The sequence below is a fragment of the Saccoglossus kowalevskii genome, chromosome 5, assembly GCF_978046115.1.
Source record: "Saccoglossus kowalevskii chromosome 5, keSacKowa6.1, whole genome shotgun sequence".
NCBI classification, from domain to species: Eukaryota; Metazoa; Hemichordata; class Enteropneusta; family Harrimaniidae; genus Saccoglossus; species Saccoglossus kowalevskii.
The window spans coordinates 17,349,203-17,364,463 of NC_140645.1; the positions used below are offsets into that span (position 1 = coordinate 17,349,203).

The 15,261-nt window shown below is 34.7% G+C and overlaps 1 pseudogene; it reads right to left on the reverse strand.

The window, feature by feature from the left end:
* Positions 1–9,573: 9,573 nt before the first annotated feature.
* Positions 9,574–13,522, reverse strand: LOC144356078 (uncharacterized; annotated as a pseudogene).
* Positions 13,523–15,261: the final 1,739 nt, after the last annotated feature.

Here is a 15,261-nt window from a genome sequence, read left to right on the forward strand (position 1 = left end):
ACCGTAGTTATTTGTATTATACATGTAAGTGTGTTATTCATTGATTTATATGGTTTTACATATGGTTTTTATGAAGATTTTTTCAAATGAAAGTATGACGTAAAAATGTCAGTTGATTGGTGTTATTTTATGACCGATAGCTGGTCGATACTACTTTAACATTGCCATTAAAACACTACAGCTGGCCATATAATATATATATATATATATATATATATATATATATATATATATATATATATATATATATATATATATATATATATATATATATAAACGTAATTCATTCAGAACGAAACATATTTAATTATTGTTCTTCAATTATATGCAAGTATTTACGAATTGTTCCATAAATTACAATGTAGTTCACTTTAGTATCACTTTAGGTTATGTTTTGTGTGGCCATAGATACAATGGTACAACAATAATCATTATGTTGACACTTTAACCTCTCATTCAAAATGACCAATAACAATTTGAATGTGCCTGTTTCGAAAATACCTGATTGTCACATGCAAATATGAAATACTATTAAATTTCAAAACGTGTTTACGATGTCAACAATGAGAACGATTGCGTCATAAATCAATCCGCGTGTCAAAAATTACATGCCAAAAATAATTTAACTTGATAATGTTCTGCTCCAAATAATAACAAAATCCAAAAAAAAAATCAGACTTCAAACTGATTTCGGCTGTGTGTATGTAACTAGTGATTTATAATAGTAAACTCGAAGAAGACAAAGAGAATCTTCACAAAATCGCGAATATAATCAATACATCTTGTCAACAAGTACAGAGGTTCTTCCATATTTAATATATCGAAATATTTGCCCCTTTACGTAGTGCATTTTTTATTCGCTGTCTATTATTTATTCGCTACTATTGAACAACTTTCACAACTGTACTTTTTCATACATCAATGCCGCTCTTCACGCCTGACAGTCCGGGAAACCTTTCAATAAATGAATTTCCTCTTAAAAAGAAATCCAAAAGTAATTATTCTTCTGGGCTTTTATGAAAAGTTTTTGCCGGAATGCATCATATACATGAAAAACGGTACAAGCCATTTTGAAGCTAATTTGTTTTATTCATTAGTGAAATTAATTCAAAATGCGTACCGTGAAAGCGCCCTTAACGTTTTCATGTGTATTATTAGTTCAGTCACATTTATTCACATGTAATATAGATTTTCACTTTTTCTATAATTACATTTCACCTGATTCATCTAGCAGGTTTAGAAAAGGACAGAACCAATTTCAAGCATTATGAATTACAGTTTTGTGAACTGAACACAGTCTATGCGTGTCAGACCACTTACTAACCAGGGTTAGAAAACGATTATCTTCATCACAAACTAGATAAAAAAAACTAGATGTGTATATGCTGATACTTGTATAATTATCCACCACAGTTTACCCAACGCGAATCGTTTGGGAGCAGATTTCCTATTTAATAATGCCTTGCAATTACTTTTTTATTGTAAACAAATATTCGTGCAATATTTCTATTTAATTTATTTATTTAGCATATGAATTCTGCTCAAGACAAGGCTTATTTATATTTATCAATTATCGTTAGGGGTGCAGCTATTTAAAATAGATAGAATATTTTATATTGCAATTTCTTTCAATTTAAATTTGCAATTCTATAATTCATTGCTGAGAAAGAGGTATACATTTGTTTCATATATAAGTGGGAATTGTATTGGAGATTAATAATTTCAACAAACAATATTCAAATTTCCTTCTGCAACACCAATAAAGATAATTATTTATGTCACTAAGCAGTATAACAAGAGGCATGGCGCTAAACTCATTCTATAAATGCATAAACGGTTTTTTGTCAAAGTAACAAAATAGAGGCAACATAAAAGCGTGGATCTTATTTAGGAACTCCTGCCAGAACAACTGCACAAACCACGAGGACAAATTAACATCTCTTGTGGATGGTATTCCAACATTAACACTGGTTGTTCATGACACGTAAAATAATAATTCTCAAGAGCGAAAGCTTCTCACTGCTAAATCCACTCATCGCGGAAGCCAATCATCGCGAATCTATTAGTTGTATTTGTTAAATTGCCATTTATATTCGTCAACCTCTTTGTTTTCGTATAATCATATGCGACAAGGTGAGCGCAGATGGCTCTCTTCGTTATTCATTCAACACACGTACACACGTGAATACAACATCACCGACAACACTGATGCATCCTGGTTTGCCAATTTCCAGGCGCAACTTGTTTTAGCCATAGTTTCACGTAATTGTGAATGCGGATAGTTTGGAGGCTCAGATGCCTGGCGATCTATTCGTATGGTTTGTTTTTGCCGGCAGTACATGGCCGTCTATGCGGCAGAACTATGTCCTATTTTAAGTAATAACAAGACCATGTACCGGGAAATAGTCATACCACACACCTTCATGTCCGTCCGTGTATTGACGTCAGCTACCACGTGAACCACACTAATAGATCGTCAGGCCCCTGTGGTCAGAATATACACCGGGCCTAAACGCCTATAAGCAATTCGGTCACGTGTCATGGAAGTTGTTGTGCACTTGCAGTACAGCACAGTCCATCTATCTATATTACGGTTAAGGAAATGACCAAGAGCTTCAGCAATATTCTACAAATTAACATACTGGCGTGTCGCTTTCGTACTATTAAGGTATAAGCCGGCTCATGAATGCAAACACCCATAATTTATTCATTTTGCAATACATTATACTTTCGGGCAATATTAGGATATTGACTTAAAAAAAATTGGGGGTCACAAGCCTAATTTGAGAAAATTGATGCTTGTATTTTAGTGGATAGTTGCCATTTTTGCAGTATTATAACGCTTCATATGTCAGAGATGTGTCATATCTCAAATTTTAGGTTAGTGACGTATGCTGAAACAAATTATATATTTCAGAAATGCAATAATAAATATTTAACTCATTCAAGAATGTATGAAGAGTGTTTATCTTCACAGGTTGCTGGCAGAATAACTACATTCATTACCTTATACACATTTTTCCCGTCTTGTATTTCTTATTTAGTGTGTATGTTTAATGCATATCATTGCACATCTCGTATAGTTTATATGATATTTTTAATGTAATAATATTTAAATGCAGTTCATTACTATAAGTAATAAACAATTTATTTGCATGCTCACCTTATCTTTTAACCATATCATGTAATAAATTACAGCAAACCTTCTTACTACAATTAACTTCCAAGTATCCCATATTGTCATTTTAAAAAAATCAACATGTATCTTCATAAATGTGTCGTCCATTCGATTTCAATTTTTCAGGCAACCTTTTGAGATACATGCAATATAGATTTTCACTTCAATTTGCCTGCAATTACATTACACCTGTGTCATGTATCCGATGTGTGTTGTTGCAAACGTTTATTAAAATATTGAGTATTAACACAATGATTGTCCTTTTTATTTTTCATAAATTTTCTCCAAGCAAACGAAAGTAGTTCCGGGAATTTCTTTAATCATTGGACCTCTGTTGCTATTGACGTCGGCCCGTACATGGCTTACTCGACCTTAAAATCCCCGGATATTCCTATTCTAAAGTGTGTGTTTGATTGGCGGGCAGATGAAGGCATGTAATAGCCTTTGTATGGGACAAGCAACTACAGTTGGTGCAAATAAATGGCAGAAACTACGTATGCAAACAAATTGTTTAATTAAAATGAATGTTAATCACAAGAACGTCAGGTATATCGACGATTTGCAAATTATATAACATCGCCTCAAATGTTACATCAAGTGTCACGTGCCGATGCTAGGAAGAAACGTATGTTACCTTCAAATACCAGAAAAAGACAAGAATCGACAAACAAAATGTTAACTCGCCATAAAAATAAAAAAAAACAACATTTTTCTGTGCGCCAAGGATTGTACAGTATATAAAAGTTATTTACGATGAATTACTATACATTCTATATTGATCAAATATAATACATACCTCAAATACCAAGATCTTGTGACTATTAGTTCAGTTTGTGACTGCACTATAAATATACAAGTATAATACACATATGATGGATGCACACATTAACACAGAAAAATAGAAATGTGCATATAATATCACCGGCATTCTCGCCGGGTTAAATTCGTTACGAACGAAGACCTAGCGTTCGAACATCACATGAATATAATATCTTTAAACCGGGCTACTACTGGGTTTTACAACGACGAACTCCAATTCCGTTATTGTAACAGTGGCATCAGAAATACCACCAAACCGCATTAATTACTACATAAATTACACTCGATTGTGGCCCAATACGCTAATACATTCATATTATAACAACGTCTTAACTCAATAGCAATAATATTAAAAATATTCGGAATGCTTGCTCCTTAAAATAATTAATCAATTTTCAATATGCAATCATACAAATATAAATAATGGGCATTTGATATAAATACATATATGTACGCAAACGCTTTAGTTCAGTTCGTGAAAATTGTCAGTTCCATAAGAAATACCCTTGGCTATAGTAACGCAGCAATGATTTAAAACGATGGCGTTCACGCACCTTTCAGTTCTCTAGCCATAGGGTTCAGGTAATCAATCGGCGATGTTCACGGACTTTGTGCTTTCTTAGCTGTAGGGCTGAAGTAGTCAGTCGACAAACACGCGCTTAAAATAATTACTGATCTCGGCAGAGAATGGTAAAGCAGATAGTCAGCATTGGTGACGTGCGACAAGACAGTTGAAATGCATGCGGTGAAATGGCACACAATTGTACTACACGCCACGTGGTAACACCAGAACTATGACACACCTGCCGACTACTAGAAGTATGGTAATGAATGACCAAGAATTCAAGTCTGAACACTTTATACAAAAAGTATGGGGCGTCTCCCTAGCTAAAAGCGGGAGGGTCGTCACATGCGCATGCGCGGTAATTGAGTCTCAAACGACGATAACAACACACACTTAAACGCAAAGGCTCATGGGTAGACGCTTGTTTGTAAACAATGACACGCTATGGCCATTTGACGCATGCGCGGGTGACGACTCCTCCGCTTTAATGGTAAATGTGTGTTGAAAAACAAAACTAAATAGCACTAAAAACACGGAAATACATCAAAACAAGAGAAAGATAAAAACACACCAGGCGGTGTGTATATCTGTAATATGTGCTTTATTCATACTATTTCACCGTTATGTTTGCTGGGTGATGACAATTACAACGCATGATACAAATGAGCATGCGTGTGAAATAACCAGCAATCAATAATCTGTTTTAAATATATTATTTCCGATGACCAATCTAAACGCTGACTCGTATAACGTTGTATTCACTAATTTTAATTAAACAAGTTTGTACTTGTTTGCTGGGTGTTATTTATTGACGATGGTTGGTCGCCATAGTGGTCAGGTGGTTAAATAGTTATGTGGCATAAAGTGTTTAAAGCGGGGGAGTTGTCTGCGCATGCGTCAGATAGCTTGTCATTGTTTACAAACAAGCGTCTACTCATGAGCCTTTGCATTTTAAGCATGTGTTGTTATCGTCGCTTAGGATTCCCTCCCGCTTTAATTTATTCTAACCATATGTGCTATGTAAATATGGTCATGATGAAATCTGCAGCGGTCATGCATAAATCAGGTAGGAATATACACTTTTGATTGGCTTTCCTTTAATATATTCAACCAATAACGTGGTTCGAATGTGTTCTTCCAAAACAAATCAGTCTAAAACTCCAACCTGCTTGCCATTGATGCCTCTGCAGGACGCCACCTACGTTAGGATAGAGATCTGTGTATTGGAGCTAGGTTATCACAGTTATCAGACAATATCCCCGTGGAGAGTTGACTACCATCTTATGAGTTACTCAATAAAGCAGTTGAATCATATACAACTGTGTGATTGTGAGTTATTTCAATTCTCTTGTATAGAATATCCATATTGTTCTGTTTCAGTCATTGGAATTTATAATGTTCCAAAACGGGTACCAAGCAAAAACACAATCGTAATGATCGCTACATGGATACAGTAACAAACGATAATGTGTCACAACATACTACTCATTACGTGGTTACTATAATGACTACCAGGATTATCTATACACAGTGATGTCACTTACTGCTACAACAATATAGGCCATTATATCAATACGAAGTACTGAAAAGAATGTATTGCATACGCTGTAATCATAACTTAATTAGATACAAATGGCTACTAAAGGTAAGGAAAAATAAAAGGAAAATACTATGATTACTTATCTAGTCTTATAGTAACAAGGACGTATTGAATGCAACAGTACACATTGGCTTAAGGTAGAAGCTGAGTCTAAATTTTTGGCAAAATTGGTCATAAATAGCATTAAAATGTTCATTGGTTTATTGTGCACATTCATGAAGCTAATGTTCCATTTGAGAAATGTGTCCTAATATTTTTTTTTTAAATTATTATTTTTAGAACAATTCCGGAGAACACAATGTTAAAAGAAATGCATTTTTTGAAACTTTTTAATACCCAGATTTTTTAAATAATTCAGAACAACAAAAAGTACTCTGTCATTAACACCAGATTTTTCATCAGACTAGATTTTGAGATATTGCATAACACTCTGCCATTGCAATCTGTGGTAAAAGTGTTATGATGGTGTAAAAATGGTGACTTTCCACTAAAATACAACCATCCATTTCTCGAAAAAAAGGCTGTTGCCCCCAACTTGTTTTAGGTCAAAATGCTTATATTACCTTGGAGTACAGTTTATTGCAAAATGAATAAATTCTGGGTATTTTAATTTATGAGTAGGCTTCTACCTTAACTAGTAGCACTATCGTAATGAGGCTTGTGTGCTTAAATAATACGAAACCAATGCAGTTATCAACAATACTGTAACAGTCAAGAAGTACAATTAATTCCTACACGATTACTGAAATAGGATATTCAAAAGTTTACATCAACAGAAAATAGGTAGGTATTCAATAAAATAACGCTTGAATTCAACTACTGAATAATAAAAACTTTCAAAATACAAAATGTTTTAAACATGCAAGACAGATCAAAGTTCCAAATTATGGATACCTCAGAAATAGTTCGATTTAAGTGAATACCAAACAGGAGAATCGACCTGCCCACACAGACGGAAATAATTCGAACATTACACACTAAATCGCCATGCTTACCGATATAGGGACGCACAGACTTATTTATAAAACAAAGTTATTGCAACGCCATACTATAGATGGCGCTCTCACTATAGACTACCACAAGCACTTAAATTAGCACTTAAACATTTAGGAAAATTGAGTTCTACTGTATTCCTTCAAAAGGCTGTCATTTTTTTAAACGATTCCATTATACGATATTTTCAAACTGCGATGATTAGTGTTGTACAATTCATAACAAATAAATGAAAACAATACATGTGTTTTCAACGATTGTTTATTAATATGGTCTTGATTTGTAAAGCCTTATTCTAAAATATGTATTAAAATATGCTCCTTAATTACAAAGATGATATGCTAGGAAGTACCCTAGTCTGAGACCACAAACTGACCTAGTAAAAATAGGGCATCCATAACAATTACCTGTATATTTTTATAAATAAAATGCTTCTATTCACACGACTACTTAAAGTGGGAGGGTCGTCATCTGCGCAGTCCAAGTGATGATAACAACACTTGCTAAAAACGCAAAGGCTCATGGGTAGATGCGTATTTGTAAACAATGACACACTATGGCCATCTGGCGCATGCACAGGTGACAACTACTCCACTTCAAAGGATAATATAAATTTGTTTTGGCAAAGAGTCAATTTTCAGAATATTTCAGTATATGGCTAATCTGTAATTAGTGTGCTATTATAATATGTTATTCTAGTATTGGAAAAAATACACTGCTCTACTGACAGAAATACAGGTTAACAAAATGAAACATAGTTCACATTACTGTGTACATGAACTGAACGAATAAATGATAACCCCCCCTGACAAAATGAATCGCCATCAATTTTATAAGTAATTAAACTGAGTTCAAATTTGCATTAGAACATAACACTTAATAAACAATTTCATATGCAAAATATATCGACCTGAATCTTACAGTCATGACCAAAACAGCATGACTAAATCCTTTTATCGGAACACTAAACACACACCAAGCAGTGTATTCAGAGCAAATATGTTCCAGTGGACAGTTTCATACCTTCAATAAAGAAAGGCTCTAAACCCTCACATGTAGTTTATCACTGGTAAGCATACCCTCTTTTCCAAGTAGGAAACGCCAATGATTTAGACATTATGTTTACCTAATGATGAAGGTCCTCGTATCAAATCCTGATCTTCCAACCAACCAGCCAATAAACCAACCAACAAACCGACCGACCAAAGGCACGACAATCAGAATTAAAACAAATGATCGAGCACACATTGCATATATCTTTAAGGGTGCTAAATAATTACAGTCAAAACAATGGGAAATTATACACTGACACTTTAACCATTGCACAATCAGTATTTTTGTACAATTTAACTTCTGTACATTCAACGTTTTGCAACTTCATATACAATTCGGCATTACAACACTGACACACCATCGAAATAAAAACAATTACATGTTAACATGCAAAAAAGCAAAAATGTCATTGTTATAATAACAAGCATTATAATACATGAAAGAGTGACACAACAAATGTCCTCCAATATTACACCAAAAATATGTAATACAACAACAACAAAAACAACAACAACAACAACAACAATATCAGAAATTGTATACACATGTGGGCATAAGCACTCAACCCTAAATTAACTCAAATCATTTCTATAGTTACAGTTTTGTTTTCACTTATGTTCTAAATAACTTCATATTGGGCAAGTATTATACATTTCCATTTAGGAATTTATAATATTATCTGTAAGACATCCCCGTTAACTGATTATCGTGTGATCTGGTATTTCATATAGGTAGTCGATATAGCTGTCCGGGAAATCAGAATGTAAACTCAAAATCCCTACTTTATCAGCCAGTGCATTGTGGATAACAGCCAAAGCCTTCGGTATTTTTTCAACATCTCTGTAAAAAATGTCATAAAATGAATTATTCCATGAAAACTATGTATACAATGTGTCTGTAAAAAAAATATATAAAAAATATGTTTGTATATTTCTATTAGTATACCCCTAACTCAAGCCAACCTTGCAATTGTAAGAAATGAATTCACTATAATATATCCGAGCACACTCTCGTTCATATATGTACATGATACCGAGCAACATTATTACACCCATAACTATGTATGTTCCCAAATCCTAAAATTCACAAAATATTTTATATCAGAACATACGTAACTGCAATTATCAATTTTAATTATTTTTGAATATAATCATGAACAGTATATACAAACCAAAAATTCATGAAACTGAAATACTGAATATTGTGTGTTGATATTGCTCATTATTTTATGCGAGCTGTAATTAAATATGAAAACAATAATTTTCAATATTCGAAGATTTCTGTCTTTAGTAACGGAAATGACGTTTTCTCTAAATCCAGTTGGTAGAACATATTTTGCTACCAGTTTGAGTTCCATAAGTCTCGTCATGGCACTCGCGATAGATAAGCGAAGGAGATTGTTTTCTGCAATTCCCATAATCCGTTTGGCATTGGACTACTTCCTCGAATACCAATCTCGTAATGTAAGCCTCATTCCTTGATTAGCTCTGGGTGCTCTTCAACAAAGTCGCCATATACAAATAGAGTCAGTGGCACGTCTTTCGCATAAGCTTTCAATGTTTCCACAAGAAGACTTGCTGCCTTTATATTCATACCGAACTCAAAAACAATCGAGACAATCGTGTTTTTCAATTCACCGTAACTTGTGTATTTGTTGTTTATCTCACCAACTGCACCAGGAACATTGTCTTCTTTCTGAATTAAATGTAAAGAGATATACAATGATGTGGTTTTTATTTGAAACAGTTTTATCGGTAGATTGTCAATTATGAAATGATACCTAAATAATGTCTACCTGCGAGTGTGAGAAAAATAAAATTTTGAAAATAAACGACATAAAACGAAATAAATAGCTCAATTAAGTAAGAATTCTGGTTCAACATACATTGAATATTTAGGAACATAACATTTGAAGGTGTACTAATTCCAATTTGGACATGGTATATAATTCAATAGTGATTACCTGCAACTTGTACAAATCATCAAAATCGGAAAACGATTTTCCTTGTCCAGTCCATGTAATTTGCTTTACTCCTGTATCTTTTTAATTGTTTAAATATTTTTTTCTTGCTTCCAGGTCGAATCCAGTTGGCTGTGAGGAGTGGTATTCTCCGTAAAATCTAGTAATTAGAGTGACAGGGCAAACAGCAATTAGAATAACAGTGATGAAACTCATGCTACCTTCAATCATTGAATACCGAAAAAACAACGACATTGAGGTTCAAGCAAAGTGTCACATCATTGCTCAATATTACTCAATGTGTATATTCATTACTCAGACAAATGGAAGTGATTAAAATTGCGACACCCTGTATTTATTTTTTCACACCAAATACCGTGTATTCTGATCTGGCCTATATAATAAAAGGTACTAATGCACAAACAGATGTTATGACCTTGTGCAAACAAGTGTATATGACAATTTGGGTTTTTATATTTATGCTTTGGTTCTTGTTGCCCGTAAGACCATAAGTTAGATATTAATGCCACAATATACGTATTTCGCAGTACAACCACAGGAGACAAAATGCTACAGTCTCACAGCATTATACATATATTCTTCATGTTAACCCAATAACATGTTTCAGGACCAAAGAGGCAAAAATAAAGGTATCTATGTACAAAAGAACCCCCAGCATAAATATCTAGCACACGTTATCCCTGTGACCACGCCATGGTTCGATGTTAGGGTCAAAGGTCTATTAATACAACGTGGCCCACCAAACACTTCACTGTGCAAAAACAGTTGATTGTTCAGATGAATGCTAGTATGGATATCAATTTTGAAAAAAAAATCTTTGGCATATATTCATATCTCATCCTACTACTGTAAAGTTGATATGATAAATATATTCAAGTAAATACGTCAACCCAAAATGTATTAAATATTGAAAATTGAACTATGGTCCTTCTTGGGGTACAGACCTCAGGGCTTACAGTTAAGGGTTGCTGTCAGTCATGTATTCATCATTTGTCAATGACATTCATATTCCAACATTTATTTTGTCGTAAACCCTTGTATTTCATTGGACAATTATCATTTAAATATCATTTAAAATATTTACATATCTGTTTTATTGTTGATATATAATTAGGACAATTATGTCATCGGTGTCCTATGTAACAGTTCAAAATAACTAGATCATTTGATTAATATGCATTAATTCGCACTTACATATCAATCCTCTCAAACGTGTGGTCTGCACCTTCAACATCCAATTTAAGAATTACGTAATCTTCTTTTCTTGTGTTCTTCTGAATCCACTGAGATAGGTCAACAGTAGGCACAGTCACACGATGGGATAGTTTTCGATATCCTCCATCTTCTGCATTTTTTTCTTCATCATTTACGAACAAGGTGCCACCACCCCATTGCATGTCCCTTTCGTTGTTCAGTTTCCCTGGATACCACGCTCCTTCCAAGTAGACAGTGAATCCACCTGCAAATTGTGTATTGATAGCAATTAGTAAAAAAAATATAGCATCAAGCTGCATGAGTGAGTAAGTTGAGTTGAGTTGAGTTGAGTTGAGTGATTGAGTCAGTCAGTCAGTCAGTCAGTCAGTCAGTCAGTCAGTCAGTCAGTTAGTCAGCCACTACCACTTACCATTTTTTGCAGCGACACCCAATAGAATATTAACGTCAATGCCACTTTGATGTTTATATGAAGCAAAGTATGGCCGTAATCTGTCATCAATTTCGAAGGAATATATTTCATATTCCTTTTCGTTAGGGTAGATTTCTCTGAAGAGCATTACTGACGATGCCATATTAGCTCCACAGTCAAGAAAGATTTTTCTTTGATATTTGGTTGGACTTTTTTTTTCTTACGCTGGAGCTGCGCAATAATCGTAACAAAAAAGAATTTATTCGTCATCGGTAAACAGTGTGATAAGTAAAATTTAGATTTAAGTTATGGTTATTTTAACAATTTTAATAGAACGATAAACTCCATATAAGTGATATTTTATTAAGCATTCGAACAAACAATGCATAACATACTTAATAACATGAACATAATTATGTTGAAGGTGTACTCAAAGCATGTACATGAAGACTGTACTAAAATTCCCCATCGATATTTCATGGTTAGACCAGTAAATAGGTTTCATATTGCAAATTCATTATACCACTTTCACTAAAAAAATCAAATACAATTATTTATACAACACTATTAAGAATAAATAAACATCTCGTATTTGAGGAAGCTGTTAAAGTAAACTTACGAAGTCCATATATGTTTCAATATATAAACTGCCACACAGAGTAACACTAAAGTAAGCACGTTATACGTCTTGGTCCTCTTGATGTTCATTTTCCCAATGTCACTTTTCTATCAGTGTAAACTATTTGGTTAGTGAATAGTGTATGTCTTAACGCACTAGTGCCACATTATTATATCGATTCATTCATAATTGAGATCCACATTCAGTGTGGATTTATAACGTAGATGGCTACCATTAGAACTTAGCGCCAGATCTTAGACTTTTACAATACGGTTTTATGTTATGCTGTTGCTCACAACATCCAGAAAAAAATGTATGGTCACTTTTCACAAACACCCATGAAAATAGCGATCTGTGAGACATTTACCATTGGCTCCTCTGGTAAAAGAGTTACGCCATATCTCCGAAATAAATAATATTTAGTTATAAAATGGTTCTTATAGCAGTCCCGAATTATTGGAAAATTCCGACAAATTCAAGAAATTAATAGGTTAACTAAGTTTCCTTAGGTTTAATTTTTTGCGCTAATGATAATCACGCACAATTTTCCAGATTTCAAAAGCTATAAACTATTGGCAGAGCTGTGTTTCATTCCATATACATCGTCCGCTTGCACAGTGTTGTTACGTTCTACAACCCCGTGCGGTAACTCCATTCATAATCGTGTATGTCACGTGGTTACGCGATGGAAAGTTTACCGACAAATAGAAAGCTTTGTTACAATGACTGCCAAAGCGCTTGGAGCTTTGCATTTCTGATGTGTTCATCTTCGGTTGTTGCATATGGTGCAGTGACATGAGCTTTGTGGTATAACACCTACTCTTATATATATATATATATATAATCTACTCAGCAGTGGTAACAACACTATTACCACACTCGATGGTCGCAAGGTCGGTAAAGCATAATGATGTACCATTGCTATTGCGACTAAAAACGAACACATCAGACTCGGCAGTATAGCTTGAATAGCTTTGGTCTGAATATCTGTGAGTTGCATGATGTATAGATACCGTCGCTGAATTGTCTCTGCATCCAAGCCAGCACAGCTTCCACTGTGCGCAGCGACATTATTTTCGAGGGCGGACATTTTTACCGCCTGAAAACCATCACTGTGAAAACAAAGGCCAGAAACTCTCAGAAAACGGTACGTTGGTATGGTTGTTGACACCCTCCTGATCAGTGTAAAACGATTATCCTACATATGCAACATATTTAAATTTGGTTGTTTAGGATTACTGTTTTCTCGATTTTAGCTATTTACACCGGCTTTTCGACCGACCCGCGCTCTACAGCAGCTCGCGCAGAGCCCATAGAAATACATGGTAGAGTAGTGCGCGTCTTTCACGAAAAGATGCGTCTTATGTTTTAGCTCCGCCCGAGAATTTTGATGGCTTGGCGAAAGAAGCAATATGATTGGCAGTTGGCAAACTGATTCTAAACTCTGAGGGCACTGTCACATACACATAGTCATAATGAGATACTTCAAAGTGATAGTGGAGAGTTTCGCCAAAACATTTTCACCCTAAAAATTCAAGATGCTCCATATAGGGTTCGGGGAATTTTATTTAACTATGATGATATAGGGTATAGTAATTCTACCTCTCAACTTTCTACTTTCAAACTGTCTGCTGAACAACACTTGTAATGTAAGTTGGGATCTGTACTCAAGTTGTGTCCCACTGTACAGTGAACTATTTCAGAATTCCTGCGATTGAACTTTTGATAACAAGTTCAAACAAGTTTTTGAACAGCGCCCTAAACAATGAACCTGGGTAACCTGCCGACACAACCGCTCTTGCTGAGCAGCGCCCTCAACGTCCAGTCTGGATAATTTGTGGACACACCCTGGGCACGCCCGATTTCGCAGAGCAGCACCCTCAACGGTATATTATATCAAATATCAGGAACCGTGCACTGAAGCTGACTGTGAATGATCCGTGACCTGATGTGAACACAGGTGCTGAACTGATGCTGCATTCATGTGTTCGTTCCTTAATCACACCTGTGTTTTTTTAATGATTGGTGGTTATTGTTAATTTATTGTTGATGATATTGGCTTTGTTGGAACAAATTAGCTGATTTTATTATTCATTGAGGGACTGATTTGCATATTTGATTTCGAAATCTAATTAGCTAAGTTAGGTTTTCTTTCTTTCTTTGATATATTTTAAGGATATCCTATCTCACATATTTATATGCATATGCTAATTATTGTACCTTTGTTTATTTTACTGAAGTAGATTGCATTAAAGATTGTGGAGTTAAAGTGCCTGTGTGTGCCGCCTGGTTTTGTGGCCCCTGCTTCCGGTCTTGGTGACTATATTGATGAACCACATGTATCTTTTCTGTGCCGAGCCCCTACATTTATCTTCCCCGTACACATTTTCCCCCACTATATCAATGATCTGCGGTGCCTTGTGAACGGTGTCTTTTATTTATAGTCGCCATAGCTATAATTTTGGCTGATATGCATTGCATATATTTGTTTATTTTAAATGTTTAATTATTTTGTTGACAGTATCCAGTGGACCTGTGTATGAACCCGTCTATATAAAAATCTCTCGTAGCACGTATTTGCATATCTGTAGGACATATCCTTAGTCACAGTGGTATGACCTCCAGAAACGCCATAAATGTAATTATTCACCCTGTTAACAGGATACATAGTGCTGTCGTTAAAGTGCTTGGTCAATACCATCATTTACACATATTATATCATGTGTGTGGCTCCCAAGGGTCGGAGACGTACTTACATATAAAACTATACCTGAATACATGGATGTAAACACTGTTACTATACAAGTACAGTTAGCATGTAATTATTCT